This window comes from Anser cygnoides, chromosome 7 (assembly GCF_040182565.1).
Source record: "Anser cygnoides isolate HZ-2024a breed goose chromosome 7, Taihu_goose_T2T_genome, whole genome shotgun sequence".
NCBI classification, from domain to species: Eukaryota; Metazoa; Chordata; class Aves; order Anseriformes; family Anatidae; genus Anser; species Anser cygnoides.
In genome coordinates this window covers 34813830-34837691 of record NC_089879.1, presented here as the reverse complement: position 1 = coordinate 34837691, position 23862 = coordinate 34813830, and the positions used below count along the sequence as shown (strand labels likewise).

The window sequence follows — 23862 nt, the reverse complement described above, 5'->3', positions numbered from 1 at the left end:
CTCTTAAGAGAAGTGATATAACATTTTCAAAGTTTCTTTTCTTGATGTGTTGACCTCTGCTGTAGCATGATAGTATATGTTGAAGGGACATCTGTCCATATTAAAATTGTGTACCAGTCCAGAAATATATTAATCAAAACTACAATGTTCACTTCACTAATGTGAAGCTTTTCCTTCAGGTCTCTTCACCATTTCAGTTCTGTCATTTTCCAAGTTAAAGGGGTTTGTCTTTGCATCACTTTACCTGAGCCACAGGAAAATTTTAATGAAAATTAACTAGTCAAGCTAAGTATCTATTTTTCTATTCTCAGAATAAGAACACTTCAGTTAATAGCATTTTATTAATGTTTAAATAAATTTACTTCAGGCTGGAAATAAATGAAATTGTGAGACAGAAGGTACACTTTATTACCAAGATAAATTGTCTTAACCCCTTTGTGAGAGAAGATGACAGAACTAGCTGGTATTAGGAGGAGACAAGATCTAGGTCAGTTATGATTGTATCTACTCAAGAGATGTCTTTAAATACTGTATCTCTTCATGTGGATCTGATTCAGTTAAGCACTGTGATCCGCTAAAGGACTTAGTAATAAACTGTTCAAGAAGGTAAGTGGTGGCAAGGAGGGACAGGACTGCAAGAATTTAAGACCAGTTTATTAATGAACCACCAGCAGAATAACTTGATATATTTTAATGGATTATTGTGGTTTATTTTAGCATGGGTTAGGGAACGAAAACATTTAAAATCAAGAATGCTGTTTCACAGAAAGTGGGATAACACAAATTAAAAGACAAGTCTTCTTCTGAGGTTTTGATTTTATGTGAATTTGTACCTAAATCTGGCAGAAAATTGGTGCCTGATTGTTGTCATTCTAAATCGTAGATGGTCAAAATGCAACGAATTAACTATATTTCCTTGCACATGCTAAGAGCTATAAACTAAGCTGTTGCAGATTTGTGCTCAGTAAGAAGTCATCTAAAACTTGCCTGTAGTCAGTGCAAGAACTGAATTGTCAAAAACCCATATGGGAAGGAGAACCTCTAGAAAGGCTCCTTGATTGAACTTTTTTTTTTTTTTACTGAAATGATTAGGCAACCCACTTTCTATAGTGACTGTTGTTTAATTGTAGGCCAGTGCCTACATGGATGCTGTTATTTTCATCAGTGAAGTTTTTTGTCTGGTGTGTAGTCAGTCTTAATCCTCCATGTCATTTTGTGTTTCTCCTTCATTTGAAAAATACAGACCTTTAGGTGTATGGTTGAGCTGAAGCTTCTGAAATCCACAGTTTCAGATGTACGGTAAGTTCACTCTTTAAACATGTACTTTAATACAAATTGCATTTTATAACACTAATGTCAAATTTCCTATGCTGCTTTCAGAATGTTTTGTTCAACATGATGCAATACAAATCAAGACTGGACTACTTGTAGCTATAAAGTGTGTGGGGGGAGATAAAGGTAGCAGGATGGCACTATATGTTAGTAATGCAGCTACCCTCCTAAATTATCTGAAGGAAGAATAGAAAATCAATAATGGTTTGCATTGCTACACTAACTTCACATAATCACTACCCAAAGTGGTAATTGTTTTCCTTTTTTTTTATGGTTCTAATCTGGATAACTCTAAACTTATGCTCTTCTAGCTGCGGACTTTGTTAGTTTATGATTTTTTATCTTGTTCTGCAAGGTCAGGCAAGTGGCTAGTTTATCTAGGTGATGGGTAAGACTTACTTGCCCTTAGCCTTGCAACTTACTCTTCTCCATGGCTGGACGTTATCTGATAGTTGCACTCTTCCTTATGCTCTTGAAAGGAGAGATTAGAAGGGAGCAAGTGTTTTGGCTTTTTTACTGACAGTCTTGTTTATAGGCAGTCCTGATCAGTTGGGCAAGAAAAAAAAGTTTGTGAACCTGATGTACAGACAAAGTGTATAAAAGACTGGGGAAATGACATGACACGTTGGTTTTGGTGGAGAGAGCATTGACCTTAATCATAGTAGTTCATATGGTGCTGTGTTTTGGATTTGTGACTAAAACAGTGTTGATAACATGCCTGTGTTTCATTAGTTAATGAGCACTGTTTGCAGAGTGACAAATTTTTTTTAATTTTTTTCCCCTTGCTCTGCCCAATCGGTGAGAAGGCTGAGGGGTGCCCAGAAGCTGGGAGGGGACACATCCAGGACAGGTGACCGCCAACTGGCCAAAGGCATATTCCATCCCACATGTTGTTGTGGTGTTGTGCTTAGCAATAAAAGATGGGAAAAAGGGAGAGGTGTTCAGAATTGTCTGTCCTCCCAAGTAACTGTTATGTGTGATGAAGCTCTGTTTCATTGAAGTAGCTGAACACCTGACTGCTGGTGGGAAGTGCTGAATGAATTCCTGATTTTGTCTTGCTTGCACATGCAGCTTTTGCTTTACCTATTGAACTGTCTTCATAACCACCCACGAGTTTTCTCACTTCTACTCTTCTGATTCAAAGGGAGTGTGGGACTGTCTGGGGCTTAGCTGCTCTGCTGGGGTTAAACTACCACAAGGAGCTAACAAACTCGCCAAGTCCTGATCCCACCTTTGCACCTCCTCACACAGGCAATAGTACAAATCTGAATTCTGTACCTTTCTTATTTCTACTACAGACTCATATCGGACTACAGAGCTATTCCTTTTTCCTGTTCTTATAGGTTAACATGTGAATATGAAACTAAAAGCCTCTATATCTATCAGCTGAGATACATCTTTGTTTCTTGTTTTCCCATGTGACTGGTGCTTCAGTCAGGATAATGAAACTCAGCACCCAAAGTGTTTTCCTTTATTATTTTGTATCCTGCAGAAGAATTGTAACCTGTTTGTGAGAAGTGATTGACTTAACTGAAGTAGTGGAATAAGGAGCACAAAATATGCATGAAAATATGACTGATTTGAATACATGTAATTCTGTAAAATCTTTTAATATTTTGCAGTATACATGTAATACATAAATCAGTGAAGAATGGTTAATCTGGTTAATAAGCTTTTGTAGTTTGTAAAAGGTAAACTATGCTGTTTTATTTACACCATAACAAATTGAAAAACACAGATGGGATTTCATACTTGGTCAAATGAATAGAACGAAATGCCGTTTTAAACCCACATGAAATGTGAGAAGGGCTGTTTAACTACGCCAATCCATGTAAAGTGCTCAGATGTGAAAGCCACCTGTTAAATACTGCTTAGACATCTTGTCCTGTGGTAAACTTTTAACAGACCAGTTTTAGAGTAGGTAGTCAGACTTCCTTCTCTGACACTAGCGTTCTTGACAGAGTTGTTTTTTATTGCTTTAATACATCATGAAGCAAATACGACTTGACAGCTCCGGCACAGTGGTGAATCAGCAGAACCTAAGTTTGCAAGACCATGGTTCACCACTGAATGGAACTTGAGAACATGACATTCTACTGCAGTACATATTAAATACGTCTTAAATGTTTTTTTTTGTATGATGTATGTGGAAAAACGTGGGAGGGACATTGTCTTAACCCAGTTTTAGACTTTTTTCATTCCTGAATTTCTTATTCTTCTTGAACTTGTGTTAGGAATGCCACCTTCTTCCTCCAGTTTTTATGTATGCTTTCTATGTATGCGTTTTGCCATGCACTGAGAATGCAGCAGAAAAAAATCTGGGTATTCGCAGGTATTCAGGTAGTCTATTATTCAGTTTTTGTGGACTTGACTAAGCCACCCTCAGTTGGCCTTCCTGCTCCATCACTTTGTATTTGACATTCTGAAGCTTCCTCTGTCTTTTGAACTGTCATTAGTTTTTGCTGTAATTTTGCTCTGACCTTCCCTATGGGAAAAAGCTGAATCCAGCAATATGTCTTCTGAGCAAATATGTCATGTTTCGAAGGCATATCTGTCACTGCGTTCAGCAGCATTCAGGTACAAGGTCTTTGGTCACCTTGGACATCTATTTCCCTTTTCTCTGACTCTTCAAATCATCATTGTCAGGATTGGACTCAGCTGAACAACTCCTAGCCAGGTTTTGGGTATCCTGGGCTGCCCTAGTCTCAAAAGGACCGTTAGCTTGGTGTGCTCTGCTTTTTGCTTATCAGCCTCTGCAGCTCCTCCAAGATGCTCTCCACTCATCTCTGGATCTGAGCGCTCACAAATGCAGCACGCCAGGTCCTATTTCATGGGCTGTTGAGGTCAAGCTCCTGTGATGTCTGAGGATAAGATTGCAGACCCAGGGTGTGAGTGAATCTGCATTTTGATGAGTCAAGATTGCAGGCTGTGAGGTGGCACCAAGATTTGGAGATACCTCCACAGATTTGCTTGTTGCGTACCTAGTCCAATGTGTTTGTCCAAATGTATTTGTCCTCTTTTTGATCTTCTAAAAGATTATATAAAACTGGAAGTGGCTTAATATTTTACTCTTATCAGATCTATTTTATATCAGTCCTTCAGTGACCAACTGGAATCTATTATTTTATGGCCAGAGAAAACATTGTCCTTTTCACATTATCTATTTGAGACCCCAAATAAAAAACAATATCCAGTCAATCATAACTTGTTCATTCTGGAAAAGCTGTGTTGATGAAGCTTATTAGTGCAGGTCTAAAGTATTCAGTAAATCTTCGTTGCTAGCAGATGTTTGAAAAGGCTGGCAAATCAAAATGTATGTAGATCTGTTCAATAATAGTCCACCATTACTTGACCACTTCTACGACAGACTGTAATATTTCTCCAGCACTTGTCATTTGTTTTCTCTGCTTTCTGACCCATATGGTTTAAATGATAATACTGTCTGTTTTCCTTAAAATAACAAGTGCAGTTCAGTTGTAAGGTGACCGGTAGGTTAAAAAAAATATATTTTATACATCTATACTTGTTTATGTACTTGTGTGCATACATAATGAATATATGTAGTAGGTTTGAATGTTAGTATACATACACGCATCTGGATAATAGAATGATAGAATATCTGACTTGGAAAGGAACCCCAAGGATTATCAAGTCCAACTCCTGGGTCCCCAAAGGACCACCCCACCCTCAAAAATAAATAAATCAGATTATGTGCCTCGGGGCATTGTCCAAATATTTGTTGAACTCTGGCAGGCTTGGTGCCATGACCACTTCCTTGGGGAGCCTGTTCCAGTGTCCATCCACCCTTTTGGTGAACAACCTCTTTCCTGATATGTAGCCTGAACTTCCCCTGTTGCAGCTTAAAGCTGTTCCCTCGGGTCCTATTGCTGTCACTAGAGAGATCAGATCAGTAATAAAAACATATATAAATACAGGCACATTTAGATGAACTTAAAGAGCGTCTTAAAGAGCTTTTTAATAAGAGAAGTCTAAAACAAGTGCTTCAACTAAATGAACAAAAAAATCTGTAACATTTTCATACAGGCACTGGCAATAGGTCTGTGGGAGTTCTTTGGGAAGGAGATGAAAGTTCTCATTCAGAGCTGAACTACTACATGTTGATTTATAGCCCAGTTTCCAAAATGGAATGGAGAAAATATTTTGCTCTGGGAGAGCAGAATTTACTAGTGGATGCAAGTGTAACTTCAGCAAAATATGATCGTATTGGAAGTGGCAATATCACAGTATTGTCTCACTGGCAATTAGATTCCAAACTGGCAGGGATATATGAATATAATACTCAATTATGGGACTGTGGTGCTTTAATGCCATCTGTCAACAGTTTGCTCCTTATGCCACAGCATGTGTACCTTGGGAGGGAAAAAAAATGATTTAATAGAATGAGTGAAGAGGTAAAGCACACCAAATTGTACTCCACTTTTTTAACAAATGCTGTCATTTATGGAGTTCATGGTATAAACAAATTTACACTTTGAAAGCCCCACAAGCTCTATTGTCTCCTGGTTCATGTGATATATTGTTCAGATAAATAATATATACTGTTTGAGACCTCTGTGATCTAAGAATGCTTGCAAAACTTGATACATGTGTAAAAATAAAAAAATAAAATGTTGTTAATTCCTCTGAATTGTTTTGTGTCTGAAATAATACATAGTAAATGAAACTAGCCTAACTGTATGTGGACTTTACAGATGACCATGGAACTCACAGCCATTGTTTGTCCACTGACCAGGTGAGGTAATAGTATTATGATTGTTCATGATGATTTTATTATGTTCTTCATGAGTATTTTAAGTTCTACAGAAATTTGCTACCAAATTGGTAATTATTTTTCTAATAATGGGTTATACTTGGTCTCCTAACAAACTGTATGACAGTCTTGGGCTACTGGCTGTAAAAACACAACAGTGAACTCATTAAGATGAGTTTCATCTAAGCAGAATGGAAGAAGATAGAACAGCGAAGAAGGCAGGTATGGTCGGATAGATGTCCTGCTTATAATTCCAGATTGGAGCACTAAGGCGAAGTCACCAAGGTCCTAGATGAAGAGCCCTCTGTAAATAATCTTGATGTAAGATTTGTTTTAGTATGACACAATGATGATAAAATTAATAACCTCTTAATAATTAGGCCTTTGTACTTAGGAGAAAAATATGTTGGAGGAAGAACCTGTTGTAGTGACTAGATGATATCAGTCTGGCTCTGATCTGCAATTGCCGATGAATATGTTTAACTTAATAATACGAGTAGTCCCATTGAAATCATGGAAGTGATTGATATGCATGTAAAAATGTATGTAAATGCTTTCTGGAAGCCCAAAATTTATACTTGCATATAAAGAACCGTATTATGAATTTTACCTAACAAGTCAGATTCTAGCCTGTCTGCTTCCAAAATAATTAGACAGTTTGAACTTGTTTCCAAATCTTATTTCTAGTTTGGTTTTGCTTGTACCAAACACAACAGCAGGCACAGATTGTGTCAAGTCTTTATTGAACTACAAAAGCTGAGGTTCCAGTGTCTATTAATGTTGGTGGAGATGATGAAAATTTGACTTATCAGTGTTCTTTTTTTATCTTGAATGGAAAAGGAAAAGCTTAGTTGCGTACCTGGGAAATGTAACCAAGTAATTACTATCTGAGGCACTATTTATAAACAAATGAGTCACTGTAAAAGTATGTGATAGGATGGTATCTTATTTATGGAACAGTTTACTGTTCCATATTAAAGATATATGTAAGTATATTGAAAATGGATATACAAAATGTCTGAATGTTTATGTGAATTTGAGCTGTTAATGATGGTCAATAACGGTTCGTTTAAATTAAAAACAGCAAAACCTTGATGAAACCTACTAAATATATAGCTTAAGGGTGGGGTTAGAACTGAGAAATATAGGACACAAAGCATTCGGAATGATCAAATCTTGCTTTGAATTCTTTTCGTGTATAGCTTTGTCCAGATTGCTTCTCTCTTCCATAACATGAATGGCTATTTAGATTCTTGGCTTCCTTTTTGGGGGAGGAATATGTTAGAGTAGATGTTACCATTTTAAACTAGAACAAATTGTGAGTCATTCTGAAGGCTTTAAAGTAAATACCTTTGTGTGAAAGCCGTGTTTGGGTGGGAGAAGAACTCAATCCTACTATTCGTTGCTCAGCTGATTCTACTTGAACGACAATCCCACTGAACTGGGCTGCTTCTATTCTTTCTCTGTCAGGTAGCTTTAAGATGTGATTTGTTTGCTTATGTCTTTCTTTGTTTTGCTTTAAGTAGCAGCCTAGAGACTGGAGAACAGAGCTGGCAATGCTATAGCTCTGGGCCCAAGACTTGTAGGAAGAGAATCTGCTGTCAAGCTAAAGGGAATTGGGAATGAATATAGGGTCAAGTTTTCTACAGAGTGAGGCAAAGCTGGCATGTGAAAACAAGGAAATTGGGTGGGTGGAGGAGAGGAAAAAAAAAAACAGAAAAAAACATTGAAACAGGCTACAGAAAATGCACAAAAATTGTTTCAGTGGAAGGAGGAGAAAACTGCTGAGGCAAAGGAATTAATGGCAATGCATTACTTGTAAGGAAACCCATTTGGGAAGGAGTGTGTGTGTGGGAATAATGAGAAACATGGGGTTAATTTCTTGAATTAAAAATCCATATTTTTCACCTAGTGAGAAAAGAATACAAATGGTGAATGCTGCCTTTAGTTTCCAAAATAGTTATTCACATCATTCTGCTTGTGAAGCTATGACATGGGTGTTCCACTTTTTGAGTATTTTCCGCAATGCATCAAGCTCCTGGGTAGGTAAATTGACAGCTACTAAAATGTCTTGAAGATTTTTCTCTGTTTCCTACTAGAGTTTACCATGCTTTTTATAGTCATAATTGTTTGGAAATACTTGCTTAGGGAACAATAACTCTCCCCTCTTCATGACTAGCTCTGGAGAAAAGTTGCTGGCATCTAGCAGTGCTTTGGGATTTGTGCATAGGCCCCAGTATAGAGCATGCACGTCTCCACAGACCTGAATGGTCTCACTGTGGTCAGTGATGCATTCTTCGGCTGCTGACCGTTCACTTATCCTGTTCAGAATCTTGCTAACCTGACTTCCTGATAAATTCTCATGGGTTGTTCTAGTTCACCAAACAAAGAAACTAAGGTGAATAGCGGGGCAAAGTAGATAGTTGTCTCATATCTTGATGTTGTCGTTGTGTATAATATTGCTATGGGAGGAATAAATTCCTTAGGAAAAGGATAGTAGCATTGCAAAAAGGCCACTAGCCTGTAATACGTGAGAAAATTAATTGATTAAATAAAAAATGACAAAATAATTGGTAGCTGAAGTTCAATTTTGCCTCTGAAAGGTCAGGTTTGATGCGTACTATTACCAATTGTCCTGGCTTTGTTTTTATGATAAAATCTGTGTTTAGATTATTTTTTTTTGGTCTTGATCAAAAAATGCTGAATGTCTTTTTTTTAAGTAGACATAGGCTTTAACTCTAATACTTCAGCATAAAAGCTCAAAAAGTTAATCCTAGAAGTTGAAATAAAATGTGGCAAATAGAACTTTGCATTATTTTAGAAATTAGTTTCAGAAATATTTATTTTGATCTTGACTTTTTTTTTTTTGAATTATGGGATCTTTTAATTAAAAGCTGACAGAGAAGCCTTCTTATGCATCTGTGGCTCACTTAAAACATCAGAACCTTTTTAGGGAAATAAGTAAGCTCTGAAGTAATGTTGGAGGTGTTTCTTAGTAGAATCTAAACTAGAGTCCCAGTGAGAAAGTAACTGTGTATGATTCCTCTTGTCCCCCTCGCCATACACAGGCTTGCTTAGGTCACTCCCCTGGGTTAGAGGGTCAACCTCTGTTTTGTCTCTGAATCAAAACGTTGCCAGCTTTAGCAAGGATCTCGTTTTTACAACAACTATGTTAATTGAATAATTTGTATAAAAAAAAATGAAAATAAAAAATAAAAAAAAGCTGACAGACTGGAGTCTTCTGGCTAATATCTGCCCTGGCATAGAGGAATAGGAACTTGAGTTAGACTTCAAAATCGGTGTGGGTACTACATCTGATGGAAAACTCGTTTATCACTTGTCTACTGGTTATCAAGCCACAGATGGCTTCATCCATCCCTGTTTCTGTTCCACTTGCATAAAAGCTTCAAAAGGTTCTGGATTTGACTCAAGACTGAACAAATGAAGTGAAAGACAGAATTTCGGGGTGGGGTGGGGCGGGGGGGGGGGGGAAGATAACACTTGTTTTCACAGCCAGCTGTTCTGGCAATACTAGATTTCATGGCTCATGCTGGACTTGCTGTGCCATCACTGCTGATAAATACGTTATTCCTTAGGGCTGACAACCTGTGATCACTCATGATCGTTACTTTCTCCGTGTTGTTTTCAGGGATGACATAGAAATGGCATGTAAATCCTAGGAAGTCATAAATCTAAGTATCTGTATTCCACTGTAATTTAAATGTTATTTATATAAACTTCTGCTGTGAAGGTCTTTTTGCTCCCTTATAAGTTATGAAGCATCCTCCTGTTGAGGTTGCTACATCTCTGCAAGTTGCTGTGACTGACAAGTCAGATGATGTGTAGTTAAATGGGAAAAGGTGTCAAAACTGACTTGAATTGCTTTTCCTCCATTTTGCAACCCTATTGTTACTTAGGCTGGGCTGGTGTTGCTGTCGAACACCTGGACTGGGGAGGGACAGTAGTTGAACTGCCAGCCTCACTCAGACCTTCAGGGCACGTCTCAGGTTTGTTACCTTTCTTCACACTGGTACTGTAGCAGCACTGAAAGAAGCTCTAAGTCTATCATCACAGACAAAACATCTCCTGCATCCAAACCACACCTGTTGGAGCCTGAGGCTGACTCTCACCACAGCTCAGTCAGTCTTGAGGTAACATTTTGCCTTTCAAGCAATCAAAGGCCGAGCAGTTTTTCAGTTAGCTATGGAGGTTTTTGCCACTTGGTATAGCAAGTAGGATGGTAAAACCTGGGGGAGGGTATAAAGACGGAGAAAGAAAAAGCTCCAAGTAGATCTTGACAGATGGTGCTTGAAAATGAGTATCTCTTTGGCACCATGAAAGCTCCCTGAGGGGTTCTTCATTCTCCAACTCTTTCTCTTTCTTTTTTCCCTTCACTTGCTCCCTGACACTTCCCTTCATTTGTGGTAATTTAAATGAAAGCGCAGAAAAGGCATATTTGGTTTTAATATGTAAAAAGCTACTCCTGGGTTTGAAGCAGCCATTTAACATGCAGGATGAGTGAGGAGAGAGATGGAGACTGGGGCTGCTGGCTGTCAGTTCCTGCCACAGCAGTTGCTGCCATTGCTTGGCTGCTATCAAAGATTCATCAGGGGGGAAGTCGCTGCTTTGCAGACAAAAATAACAGATGGTCGTTCATGTTTGCCTTACTCCGGGGGCCTTGCCACAATACATGAGGTCCAAGAGAATTTGCATTACTGGGGGTGGTTGCTTTTTGTGTGTGTTCATGCATATTTGAACAGATTTTTTGTTTTTGGATTTTATAAACTTGCTAATGAGTTTAATGATGAACCTATAGATTTTCTGAGATGGTTACAGGATGTGTTGGTTTTGAAGTGAGTTTTAATTAAATTTTCCAGCACTCATCCACAATTTAGTGCTGTTCTGTTGCAAAACAAGCTTCTTACCACAGGTGGCAGGGCATGGATGTGACTCAGGAAAAAAAATCTCTACTTGCTGCCAACCCAAATAAACACGGTCCATTTTGGAAAAATACTAATCACATTATTTTTGTCTTCAGAAAACTGAGTACTATGTAGTCAAAAATAAATGCCTGTTTCTGTTGAAGGCAAATAAGCCAGAAGAAAATTAACTTCAAAGATTTAAAAAGAAAAAAAAAAAAGTTTATGAAATTGAATTTAGAACATCTTTATCAAGAAGTTCTGTTACTTAGAACTTAACATTAAACTTGTCAAAATCAGGTAGCTCTCAAATGCTGTGTATGGCCAAGAAATATGTTCCTTGGTCTTTTTGTCTTCATCTTATTTTATGATTTCCTGTTAGCGAGGTCTCAGTATTCAGACTTGCTATATAACTCAGTCATTGTCAGCTATCAGTGAATGAATCTGTGAAGAATTGGCATTGCAAAGGAGAAAAGCTATTAATGATTTTTCCCCTTTTCCCACTATATTAATAGTTTTCCTAGTTAAGATGGTAAGCCTCCTTATGATTTTCTTAGTAACGCTTCTTGGAATCCCACTTCTGGCTCACATGTATTTATGAGCAAATTTTTGAAATGAATATAAATGTGATTAACAGCATAATGTTTTGTAGAGCTTAACAGTGAGGGGGTACTTTGTTGTGTACACACTTAGGTCTTTCAGCTCTTACACATTATTACATGCTATTGTTGTAACTGGACATCCAAAATGTAGGCATTTTAGGTTCTAAGCCACTGGAATCTGCAGAGCTTGGCTGAATATATTAAATGGGAAGCTTTTGAGCTGTTAAAAAAATCTCAATATTTCAACAGAGAATTGCCTGGAAAAATACTTAATGTTATCATTTTACATGACCATTTAAATTTTTTTCAAAGTACTTATACTATGCTGAGGTTACTACTGTTACAGGCTAAGAGAGAAAAGGAGTTTTGCTGATAAAGCTTGGCTGCTTCATCAACTAAGGCTGGTAAATGGTGGAAGCAATGGTAAATGCAATAAAGAGGAGGGGAAAAAAAGAAAAGGTTGGCAGAGATCTTGAATTCCAGGAAAATTGAAGTAATTTTTAGTGAGCACTCATTCAATTCAAATATGAAGACTTTTTCAAAAGGGAAATGTGTTTGAAAGCAGAGTATACAAACCTTCTTAATTTCAACAACTAGAGCTCCCTTTGCTCTATAGCAGACAAACACATGGGCATAGTTTAGAATTTAGGTACGTGTATTTCGTGTCTCTGTGGAAATGAGACATGGTTTACTCCCTTATGGTCTCTTGAGGAACCCATGTTTGGCTACAACTTTTTGTAATTTTAATGGAAGAGATCTTACTTTAATTGACAGATTTGTTTAAGGAAAATAATTTGACTTCTCTTAGACTTCCTGTATAACCTGCAATACATCCTTAAACTTCTGCGCTTTAGTATTCCTATTTGTAATACTGAGAAAACAGGCAGAACGAATATCTCTTTTTTTATGAGGGTCAAGTCAGTTTCTGTTTCATGGTAATGCTACATTATTTTGAGCTGTCTCTGAATAATTAGAATATCCCAAGTTGGAAGGGACCCATAAGGATCATCAAGTCCAACTCCTGGCACCGCACAGATCTACCCAAAAGTTCAGACCGTGTGACTAAGTGCACAGTCCAATGGCTTCTTAAATTCAGACAGGCTTGGTGCAGTGACTCCTTCACTGGGGAGCCTGTTCCAGTGTGCGACCACCCTCTTGGTGAAGAACCTCTTCCTTGACTTCCTTAATTGACAGCAAGAAACTAGTTTTTTTAAAGCCTTTGTGTAACTGCATTGTTTAAATAGTTGCTATCATGACTATAAACTATAGCAATTTGGGTGCTTTCTGACTGTGTGGAAAGAGATCTTTGATTATGGACTTTTGGCTCCAAAATGACTATATATTCTGACAGAGGTGACTACTGCCAGTATGATTTGTGGCAGTTGGGGGAAGCTTGTGAGATTTCAGAGTAAATCGTTCTCTGCTCGTAACTTCATGAAGTTCCTTATGCTTTGGTCTCTGAAGATGATTCAGAAAGTAAAGCAAGGAGGGAGCGATGGCATGGTTTGCTCCTGATTTTTTTTTTTAACCGATTTCTGTTTTTTTAATGATTATTGATCTCTGCATATGTCCCCAGTGGCAGATGTTTACCAAAAGCCAGAGGGAGAGGTAAATGTGTTTATTGCTGGATTTCAACGTATCCTACTATGTAGTTTCAACAGTGTAATGTATTGAGCAATAAGTAAATAAAAAAAAAAGAAGAATTTTTGACTCACCCAAACAAGTAGACTTTCACCTTCAACCAGGCTAAAATACTTGGATGGTTTATTGAGCTAATAGTGAACAAGAGTTTAAGAAGGTCCTCAAATGGAACTTAGAAAAGAGCAAGCAGGTGAAAAATGATTTCTGTTGAGTAACTTAACCCCAGTTTATAAGGGTTATTTATAGATAAAATGTGTTATGGAACTGTTGAATATGGGGAGTGAACTTGATTGTGAATTAGGATTTTTGTTAGTTAAATTTGATTCCAGCATTGGAGAAATGGTTGGAAATGATTAAAAGTTGTATTTAAAACAAACCACAAACTTTAATTTGCTAGGTATAAATATACAGGTAGTCGAGAAACCAACATTCAACACGTGTGTATATTTACGAAGTGATGCACACAGAATTGGAAGCATGCAAACACCATGTAGCATCTAGTAGGTCCAGGACAAAGCTGCAATAATAGGACAAAAAATGGAGGCAAAAAAAGGGAATGGAATTGTCCCACAGAAATAAAACATTAATACATGTGTACATTTTTTTTTTTTAATTTAAAAGCACGTTTTCATGTTGCTCTGACTGAGAATATATGCTTCACTAATCTTGAAGTGCTACGGTCTCAAAACTGCATAAGAACTCTAGAAAGTAACTGATGTTATAGTGTACAGGACTAAATTTGTACTGAATGGCACAATGTTTTGCAGTTGCAGGGAAGTAAAAGGAAAAGTGATTACAAGGAGACAAGTGAATCTGGACATTTCTACCTGTCTGCATGCTGTTTGATGTACTCAAGCAACTTGAGGTGTTTAAATTCAAAAGAAGGAAGCCATCCCTATGGGGCAATTGTAGTGTTGTAGTGCAAGTTCCCTGAACTGGATATTTCTGACCAATATATATTGCGACAACAGTGTAAAGACCATGAACCGATGCAGTCCATAGTATTCTGCATGACTGCTTTGTGACAGAAGCCATCAGCCAGTAATCATTACGGTTTGTATTCACACGTCAATTGGGAGCCCCAAGCCTTAGCTCAGGACATGCTGAAGGTACTAACTGGGTACAGTATCCTTTCCCAAATGAGTTAGCAATCTGAGTTTTGACTCTGAGCTGGTTTTAATTGATTAGTTTAACTGATCTGCAACTAGTAAGCTGGGAGGAATTTGCATCTTGCCTGTGACCTAGAATATAATAGGCTGACTTACTGCAACATACACAATATGCTCTGGGCACGGTGGATTCTCTTCAAGTTCGGTCTGCTGTCCTCTGGCTGGTCTTATCTTCTCATATCATCTCCATAACTGCCATATGTTTTTAATCTAGCTAGAATCAGAAACTGGGAGAGGTTAATGCCAGATGCTTCAAAGGAAGGCAGAGCCCTCCAGAAGGCAGAGGGAGCAACTTCACAGGCACTGGAACAAACCCTTGTGGTTGATCTGTGAGGAAAAGCTCTTAAATGTATGTCAGCAGAGCCTGTCTCCAGTCAATTTGACAAAACCGTGGCCAGTTCATACTGGGAACAGGACAAGATCTCTGGTACCGATATGTGAATGGTCAAAACAAGAAAAAAGCAAGAGATGATCTTAAATCTGCTTACACTGTCAGCTTTGGGTAACAGTGCTGTTGCAATGGTACAACACTGTCATACCTGTAACATTAACACTGTATTCTTCCAAGTAATAAATTAGATGTTAATCTGCACAGATCACAGTGCTGTTACCTTCTTTTCTGATGGAAATTAAGTTCCATAAGCATGTATAGAGGTTGAGAGAAAGGGTAAGAACATCATTGCATCTGGGCAGCTTCTTTCTTTTGAGAGTAGTTAGAGAAAAACTGATTTTATCCTTTAACGTTTAACTTGGCTCCTCACCCCATGTTTTTTAGTAATTGTCCAAATGCAACAGAGGTAAACTTTAAAATGTCCTATGTAGTGTCTGTCTGTGTAACAGGAGTGGAAAGCTTGTGAATTTTTGGAGAAGTCAACATGGTTACAGAAATGAACTTAGAGACCAAGTTAATTGTTGAATCTGTCAGATCTGCCAAATCTTATCTCAAATCTAGTTGTTCTTCATTTTCTTAGTCTTTGGAGACTTGGGTGGAAGATAACTACAGAACACCTGTGCTTAGCAACATCAGGCTATGTTTAGGAATCCTTTGCTGGGTTTCTAAACTAATAGCGCAAACTTGTGTGCAGATTAGCGGAAAACTATGCAGAAAGTTTTTGTGCTCAAGGTAATGATACAGCTGGGCACAAAAAGCTCAGTGCTCTTAATCCTTATACATCTAACTCTTAGAAGAAAAAAAAAAAAGGCTATCCTCTTAAGTTTCCTACTGGAAAGGTTGTGACATAAATAAGATGAAACGGTAATGAGATTAAAAACTACTACTGTAAAGAGGAGCGCTTTCTCAACTCTATACCTGAAGTCAAGAAATTTTATCAAATGTTTTCAAAGCTATTTCAACATATCAAATTTCCTTTAAATCTCTATAAATTATAGATTTCTGAATGCAAAATAAGATGTTCTTCCCCAAAACAATGGTGTTCTAATTCCTTAAAATCATTGTTTACGGAATGAAATTTGTTCATGAAGGGGCAAGTCTTGCCATTTCTCTTATTCTCTTTTGATACTTCTTGCACTGATTGTCTTGGCCTACTACAGCAATGTAAACCAGTGCGTGTTTCTATACCACAATTTCAGGTTTTCAATGCTTGTTTTCTGAAGATAGAAAGGCAGTTCAAAATGCAAGGCATGCTTATTTTGCATAAGACGTGCCTCAGGAAACCAGCCTTATTTTCTGGATAGACCCAATAAGAGGGCAGTTCAGAGAAAAGGCCCACCCTGCGAATGTTGCTGCTGCTTGCTATTCCTACACAAGAAATGGCATAAAGAGTTGGTTGTTTCTGGTCTATTAAAAAAAAAAAAGTTCAGATCATTGTTTTTATACATGGCAGATAATACGACAAGATGTAACTAAACAATGACATAAGAAAAGGTCATGATTTTTTGTGCCGTAAGGGTACAAAAGTTACCATGTACTTAACCATAAGGGTGCATAGAAAGGAAATCAAACTAATAGCACTGGACTGACAGCATTTAAAACGAACTAGGTTTACCACCACCTGAATTCTTAATATTTCAAAAAACATCAGACCCCAAATCTAATTTCCCAAGCCTTCCAGCAAAAATCTGGATTGCAAAATGTTGTAGAAATCTTTAAGCTTTATAATCCAAATACAGGTAGTTAATGAGTTTAAGCATCGCTTCAGTAATCCTGAAATGCTTGCTTGAGTTTTGGTGTCTTCAAAAGAAAAAAAAAAAGGTGTAACTTTATCAGTATTGATGACTCAAATTTAAGAATGGTTCATCTCATATTCGAAAAGTTGTTGCTCAGAATATTAGCATACTATTTAATTTGCATTGTCTTTTGGTATTCCAAAAATTACTGTTTCTTGTGTTTTCCTTGTCATAAAGGAACAAAAAAGGCCTTGTCAAGGGAAGCATGTATATTTGCTTTTATATAACAAATGCACCATGTTTAGCACTCCAAGTAGGGAACAGTTCCATGTGGGACTGAATTGTCATGAGAATTGCAATGTGCCATCAGTGTGGTATATGAAAATAATTCCTTTCATGTGGGAAAGAACTGAGGGTCCAGTCTCAGAGCTAATAAATTGTTGTGCATGTGTGATGGGGAAGTCCTCAGGAGGATCTTCTTCCCCCACCACAGGGACAGGTCTAATAATTTTTTCTTTAAAAGAAAAAAAAAAAAAACAAAACGGGGTGGGGGGGGGGGGACAGAATGGAAAGCACTATAAAATGACCATCTAAAGATGTTCATCAATTTCACTAACTGTTGTAAACTGCTGCAAAATTACCTTCATAGATGTCTGCAGTTGTCTTTAAGGCTCTGAAATAACTTGGTCAACAGATCATTTTTGTCCAAGAGTTGGCTTAAGGTGAGTTTTCATCACCATATGTTAAAACTATGCTGTAATGTCACATAAGGCTCAGGTGACAGCAGTGAGAAGAAGCAGGGATTTCTTCCCCTCGCAAAGGTTGGCAGCTTTTGAACCTAGGTTGTTCTTAGGTTGCAAAAGAATAGACCAGGCTGAAGATAACACTGTGAATACGTGCAAATAACATGATAATTCTTTTTTTAAAAAGCTATGAATATTTATGTAGAACAGCCTTGACACAGCTCTGAGATAAAAACATTACCGAGCAGGGAAAGCCTTTAGTTTCCCTGCTTTTGCTTTTTCTGGCTCTGACATAAGGACAGAGCAATTGCTCAATTGCTTTCCCCTCTTGATGACCCTGAAAGGTGGTCAGGTGCTTGGTTACAGAACACTCCAGGTTTGGATTACTACTCACCACTCTTCATTCATATGTATGACTGTGGTGGTACGTGAGAGAGTGTATTCTGCGAAGTTCACCTAGTTCATTCAGGTTATAACCTGAATGCCTAGCATTGAAGGCATCTGGCAGGGATAGAGTTAAAGGTTTTAACTTCCTCTGTCTCTAGACCACCAGATGCTCTTCCATGTGCTAACAAGGATGGGTGGATTAGCAGGTGCTTCATGCAGGAAGGCTAATGAGGTTCATTGGCAATTGGGGATACGAAACAGCAGGGGAGGAGTAGGAAAGATTGGGGTCTGGGAGAGTGGTGGTGGGATTTCTGGCTGAGTAAGACTGTCCAATCTGTACAGCAGCTGCTTATTCTTGTTCTGAAACTAATAGAAACTTTTTAATATATATTTTGTGTGTGTGCTGTTGGTGATGAATAGAGTGTAATTCTTTTTCATGCTTGCAAATGCTAGTGTTTGGATTAATTGCTTTGTCATCCCCTGACTGCAATTTTTACTGTTTGATTGCAATTGTTTGTAATTGTATTACCCATGCTTATTCTGTGCACACTTGGTTAGTATTGTTGTCCTGAGCAATTGTGCCTTACACTGCCAACAACTCACCTTAATGGGATGGACCACAGATGGTGGAAGCTTCCTTTCCAAAGCTCCTCTGCTCCAGCTGGGCTGTCAGGGTGAGTTAACCAGACGAATTTGGTCAGTACAGCTGAGGCAATTGTGATAGTGCAATAGCTGGTGGAAGGCACCAAACAGGTGCCAAATCACAAACTGTTTGGGATCTGCTTATTCTTTATCTCAACAAATAAAAAAAATAAAATGTTTTACATGCCAAAATATATTTTTTTAATCTGCAATCAAATAAAATTGGTTTCATAACATTCCCTATACATCTAAAAAATCAAACATTCTTGCAAAGCTTCATGTAGATGCAGGAAATTTCCTTGTGGAGAAAGAAGAAAATTTAAGTCATGATACGGCCATAACATTTACTTCTACCAAGCAAACAGCAATCTGACGTGAAAAAAGATTCTCTGTCTGTCTAGTATCTACAATAAGTCTGGTGTGGTCATCTTTGTTTGGATGACAAGAAATACTGTTTTGAAAGGTCTCTGAAGTCTCTGTCTGAGGAAGTATGTTTTCAAATAAACAGTGGTAATAAAGACGCATAGCTTCTCTTCTCAGTCATACATACTGCTCTTCTAATGAGACTTGGTCTGCTATATTGGGGCTAAAATTATAGATTTTTACCTCTTGTGAGGAATAATGTCAAATCTGACTGAATCCAAATGGTTGTATTTACAGATAAATGACACTCGATTGAGTTTATATTTAGAAAGCAGAAAATATCCTTGCTAGAAAATGACAGTACATAAACCCAAGGACAGGATTTGCATTTTTCTACAAAACACTAGCGGTGTAAATAGCTATTGTGTATATGTGTATTTTGTGTGTATATGCACATATTCCCTCTGCACTTCTCTGTTCAAGCTATTGTGCAAACTGAGAAGACCTTGAGTGGCAGTTGGCCAGCTAGCGGGTCAGTCGTACTCGCATCTTCTTTCTCAGTTTGGGATATATCAAATGACCTGGTTTTGATTCACATAAACTCTTAAGTGTGTGTGGGAGGGTGGGGTGGGCAGTAACAATATAGATGAATTCTGTTATGGGTTTTTGAAGTGGTTCCTTAGGTCTAGGCATTGGAAGTCTTCGTAGGACTTCCTGGTTACAGCTGAGGTGCGGAAGATGTTAACTCTGAGTAAACTAGTTTGTTTTTAGGGTCTTCTGGTCCAATGACCATGTTGAGGTGGACAGTTATATAGGCTAGGAATTATATAGGTAAATGCCTCTAGGCTAGGTTCTCTCAGGAGTGTGAATGGCTTGAGGTGACCCGGAAGACTGGAGTGACCAACATGAAGAACGTCAAGATGCCATAAGTGACCCAGTTGGTTTGTGCGACCTCAGTGCTGTATGGCAAGAAATGCCTGACTATAAGGACCATGTCTATGGACACACAGGGTTGATGATGCTACTGAAAACTGGCAGTTCTACGTTTCCAGTGCCAAGTGCATTGCTGAATAATTCAGTCCTGTTATTGTACATTTTACTTAAATTTTGTTTGGGAAGGGATTTATTAGTTGGCACAGTAGCCCTACTATTTTTCTCAGAGCTTGGCTGTAGGAATGCAATAGGGTGTACTTAAGAGCAAAAAAAGAGGTTTCTAGGAGACAAACTACCCCGTGGTCCATCTATTGTAGAGTTTAGGATACAGTAGTTCCAATTTACAGTTCCAATTTTGTATCTCAATGAGCATTATTCTTGGTGCTCTGTGTTGCTGCGAGCTCAAAATTCCACGCAACTAACTCTAATATGAACTAACTAATGTTCATATTGTTGCAGTAAATTTGGGGCGATTAACATGAGAAAGCAGGCATCTGAATGACAACCAAGTTGTTTCTATTAATTATCTTTGAAGCATGGTTTATGGTTTAAACTTAGTGGGCAGTGAGGGATGGTGGGGGAGCAATAGCTTCCATGCTAGAAAGCTTCCTTATGCAAGAACTCAAAGACCTGTCAAATCCTTCCAAATGCTGTGCATTTACTGAAATACACTGTTGAAATTCAAGGCAGCTGACTGAGATCTTCTGGTGCTGAAGGAAAAAAACAGTTAGAATTTTAGGTTATGGCCTGATCCTTGCACTTTTTCTGGCATGTTCTCTTTGATGTGAAATGAATCATATGACCCTTCTAGTGCCACTTACATGGGAGAGGCTTTTGAGAGGAGCATGTTCACTTAAGTGTATTACAGAAGAACAGCCTGTTTGTTTAGATCATGTTGCTGTATTGCTGTTCTGCAAAGAGACCTCAAGCTACAGTGTAAAGGGGCGGAAGACTGGTCATAAGCACCTTGGGCTGCTTCCCTGATCATACTGAGATAATAGTCTCAGTATTTATATGGGTTTACCAAAAGTTATTCAAGTTATTGACATGTCTTGATGCTTCAGGATTTGACAACATGGGAGCAGTGGTCTTTGCTCCCCATTGTGCAACTCTGTTGACAAATGTTGGTGAAGATCTTTGAGAGATGCTGAATAATTACTAGACATATTTCCTTGCTGGTGTATCTCATTAAAAAATAATAACCACCACCTCTTTTCTTGCTGCAGTATTTTGCATGTATGTGTGTGCATGGAATACCTGAATTTTTGACTGAAGAAAATAATATTAGCAGAAGAGGGATGAGAGCCTAGGTTGTGCATAAATGCTGTTTCCTTAGAAGAAAAAGGGGTGTATGGGTGGGGATGAACCAGAATCTACAGTGATTATGACCTTTAATGAATCGAGGCTCTTGTGGAATTGAAGTGGTAGACTTGAAAAGGTATTAAGGAGTTTTTATTTTTCCTTTTCTTCTGCTTAGGCTGTATTTGAAATATAACAATACTTCTTAATCAAGACATGGAAGTCTTGCAGAATACCCACAGAACAGGACAAGAAGCAGTGGACTTGTACCACAGTCAACAAAAGCCTCTAAGCTTTTACAGCCTGGTGGATAACACAAGATGAGCTCCTACTGCGGTGTTAGGCTAACTGTGTCAGTAGCGCTGCTGTTTTCTTTATCAACAGGGATTGACTCCTATGTGTGAGATATAGCTTTGTGTTTAGTATATAAGTATATAAAGTATCTAAGTTTCTGTAATTACTTCAATTGACAATGTCAGTGCCCAGACATCCTCCAGCAGTTTTTCATACTCCTTCCTTTTCAGCTGGCTTCATCTGTCCAAGTTGAAGCGTGTCCCTCTCTGACTTTGTTCTGTACACAACTGAGGAGACAAAATTGAGTTACCTAGTGGTTGCATTTAGCCATCTGTTCACATGGATCTCTGGCTCACTGATTTACTCTTTGATTAGTTTTTCATTTTTTTCTTTCTCTTCTTTCAGATAAACTTTTATTCTGATAACTGAGATTTTTTGGAAACTCATTCTCATGTCTTTGCATGTTGTTACAAAACTCACAGGGAAATATATGGTAGCAAATAAAATGGAGTCGAGGCAGCACATGAAACAGCCGTAAGAGGTTAAGGTATACAGAAATGTGGGAAAAGTGGACAGGATTTCCCCACAGGCAGATGGAAGATGATGTGGGTGGGAGACTGGGGAGGAGGGTTATATCCCTCAGCTATGATACTCAGCTGGACTCCTTAAAGCCAATACCAGTGTTACTCCTTATGCAGGAAAGCACTTGAGTTTGCCTCATTATATTCAATTGCTGCTGGCTGCAGAGAGAAGAGCAGAGGTAACCTGCCAGCTTTGAATGAGATTGCTTCTGATACCTGAACTATCGAGGCATAGAAGCACAGAGTATCGTCTGACCTGCTGAGACCAGCCTTGTTTCTGGAACTGAACTGGTAGGCCGTGTTGTAAATGCAAGCTCAGGTTTTCCACACTCCAGGCACTCAGTAGTTTAGACTAATCCCCAAATACATGTTTAAGTACATGAGGGCCAAGCAGCATGATAAACAGGAAAGAAGACAAGGCTTTAGAGTGATTTAAATGACTTGGTGACCTGTGTCTGTCTGAATAAATATTTTTAGATGGCCCAAAGCAAGTTTAGACATCTAGGGCTAACAAACCTGTGCATTCTGAATAAGCAGCTACATCTTAGACAACAGTGGCTCCTGGTTACCGTAGCATATTAGCAACTTGGTGCAACTCTGAGCACACTGCGGTGGTGAAAAGGACCAAGTGAAGAGCAGCGATGAACAGAGGAATAACTGTTAGGGATGGTGTTATGCCTTTGAGCACAACTTGGTACAAAATTCTAGGCCAGAACTGAAATGCTCTGTGCTTGTTCCAAACTTTGAATAGGACACTGGAACCAAAAAAAAAAAAAAAAAAGGCATGTACGAAAAACCACAATGTATTTGAGGGCTGTTTGTCAGTGGTGGATATTAGGAGCACAGTGTGCTTAGTGTGTCCACAGGATTAACCAGTATCTTGCTGATTGTTGGTACCTTTACTTGCAGGAAGTTCTATAATACCTTTTTCATCTAATGTGGAAACATAATAAACATGGCTGTCTGAAAGCTGAAGCCAGACTAATTCAAGTTAAATATAAAACAAATTTTTGTTAGGTTAAGTTGATTAACTGTTAGACAAAAATGTCAAGATAACTGTGGAGTCTGTTTCCCTTAATTCCGTCAGGTTAAGACTAGAAAATATAATTTGATCAAACAAGTTTGGGGTTTAAACATGCAGGTAATTGGTTAAAATTTCAAGTGCTATCTCAAGTAGGAAATTATGTTACCCTCTAACGACATTCTTTAGTTCTAATATGTGTGATCAGTTATGGGGAAAGAACAACAAAACTTTTTTCTGTCACTGAAAAATTATATTCCGTTAGATTTTGGTCTAGAGATGAAAAACTCCTTTGATTTTTTAACTCCTTACAAATAAATGCATTTCTTTTTATAAAAATGTTCCTATTACTTGAAAAGTTAATGTCGAGAGAGTGTATTTTCTGTGCTCATTGTTTATTTTGAAAATGCATTTCAAGACGCTATGTTGTAGTGGTGGATTGTTGCATATCTGATAAATCGAGATCAGGAAGAGAGGACTGAAGCTCCTTAGAGAAAGGTGTATGGTGTTTGTTTACCTCCTACTGCTGTGCTTTTGAAACACATATGTGAGCAGAATATTCTCGAGAGATGTTGATAATATAAGCCAGGAGCCTGTCAGCCAGTCAGCATTTTCTCTGCATGTTGGTGAATAAGCTACTTTTCCTTTGTGTTTTCCTGTCCTTCTTGTGAGACAAAAATAATCTGAAATCTGCAGCAACGCAGACAATTATCTGCCAGCTGGGGGCCTGGCAGCCCAAGTATCCTTTTACGAAGAGAATTGGCCTTGGCAAAATTTTTCACGTTCCAGGGAGCTCTGCTCATGCTGTCTGGCTGGAGTACTGGGAGCCTCCTGCATGCTTTCATCATGCAACTCCTAGATAATGCTTACTCATTATTAGAGACGCCTTCCTTAAGTCTTCAGTTTGGTACTGAGTTCTGTAAAACACTTCACCATGTTGGCCTTAAAGGGATTTATTAACAGAACCATGCAATCAGTATACATGCTTGCATTTGTGTGTGATACTTTCTTTGCCAGTGCTGCTTTCAGGGGCTTGAC

At 38.2% G+C, this 23862-nt stretch overlaps 1 long non-coding RNA gene across 1 annotated transcript in view; it reads left to right on the top strand.

Annotated features, from left to right (window-relative positions):
- LOC136791216 (uncharacterized) overlaps positions 1–22431 on the top strand; it is a 35080-nt gene extending 12649 nt beyond the window's left edge. Inside the window, exons 2-3 of the long non-coding RNA XR_010832707.1 lie at positions 1244–1299; positions 21107–22431. This is a non-coding gene — a long non-coding RNA (uncharacterized lncRNA). The remainder of the gene's footprint in view (positions 1–1243; positions 1300–21106) is intronic.
- The last annotated feature ends 1431 nt before the right edge of the window (positions 22432–23862 follow it).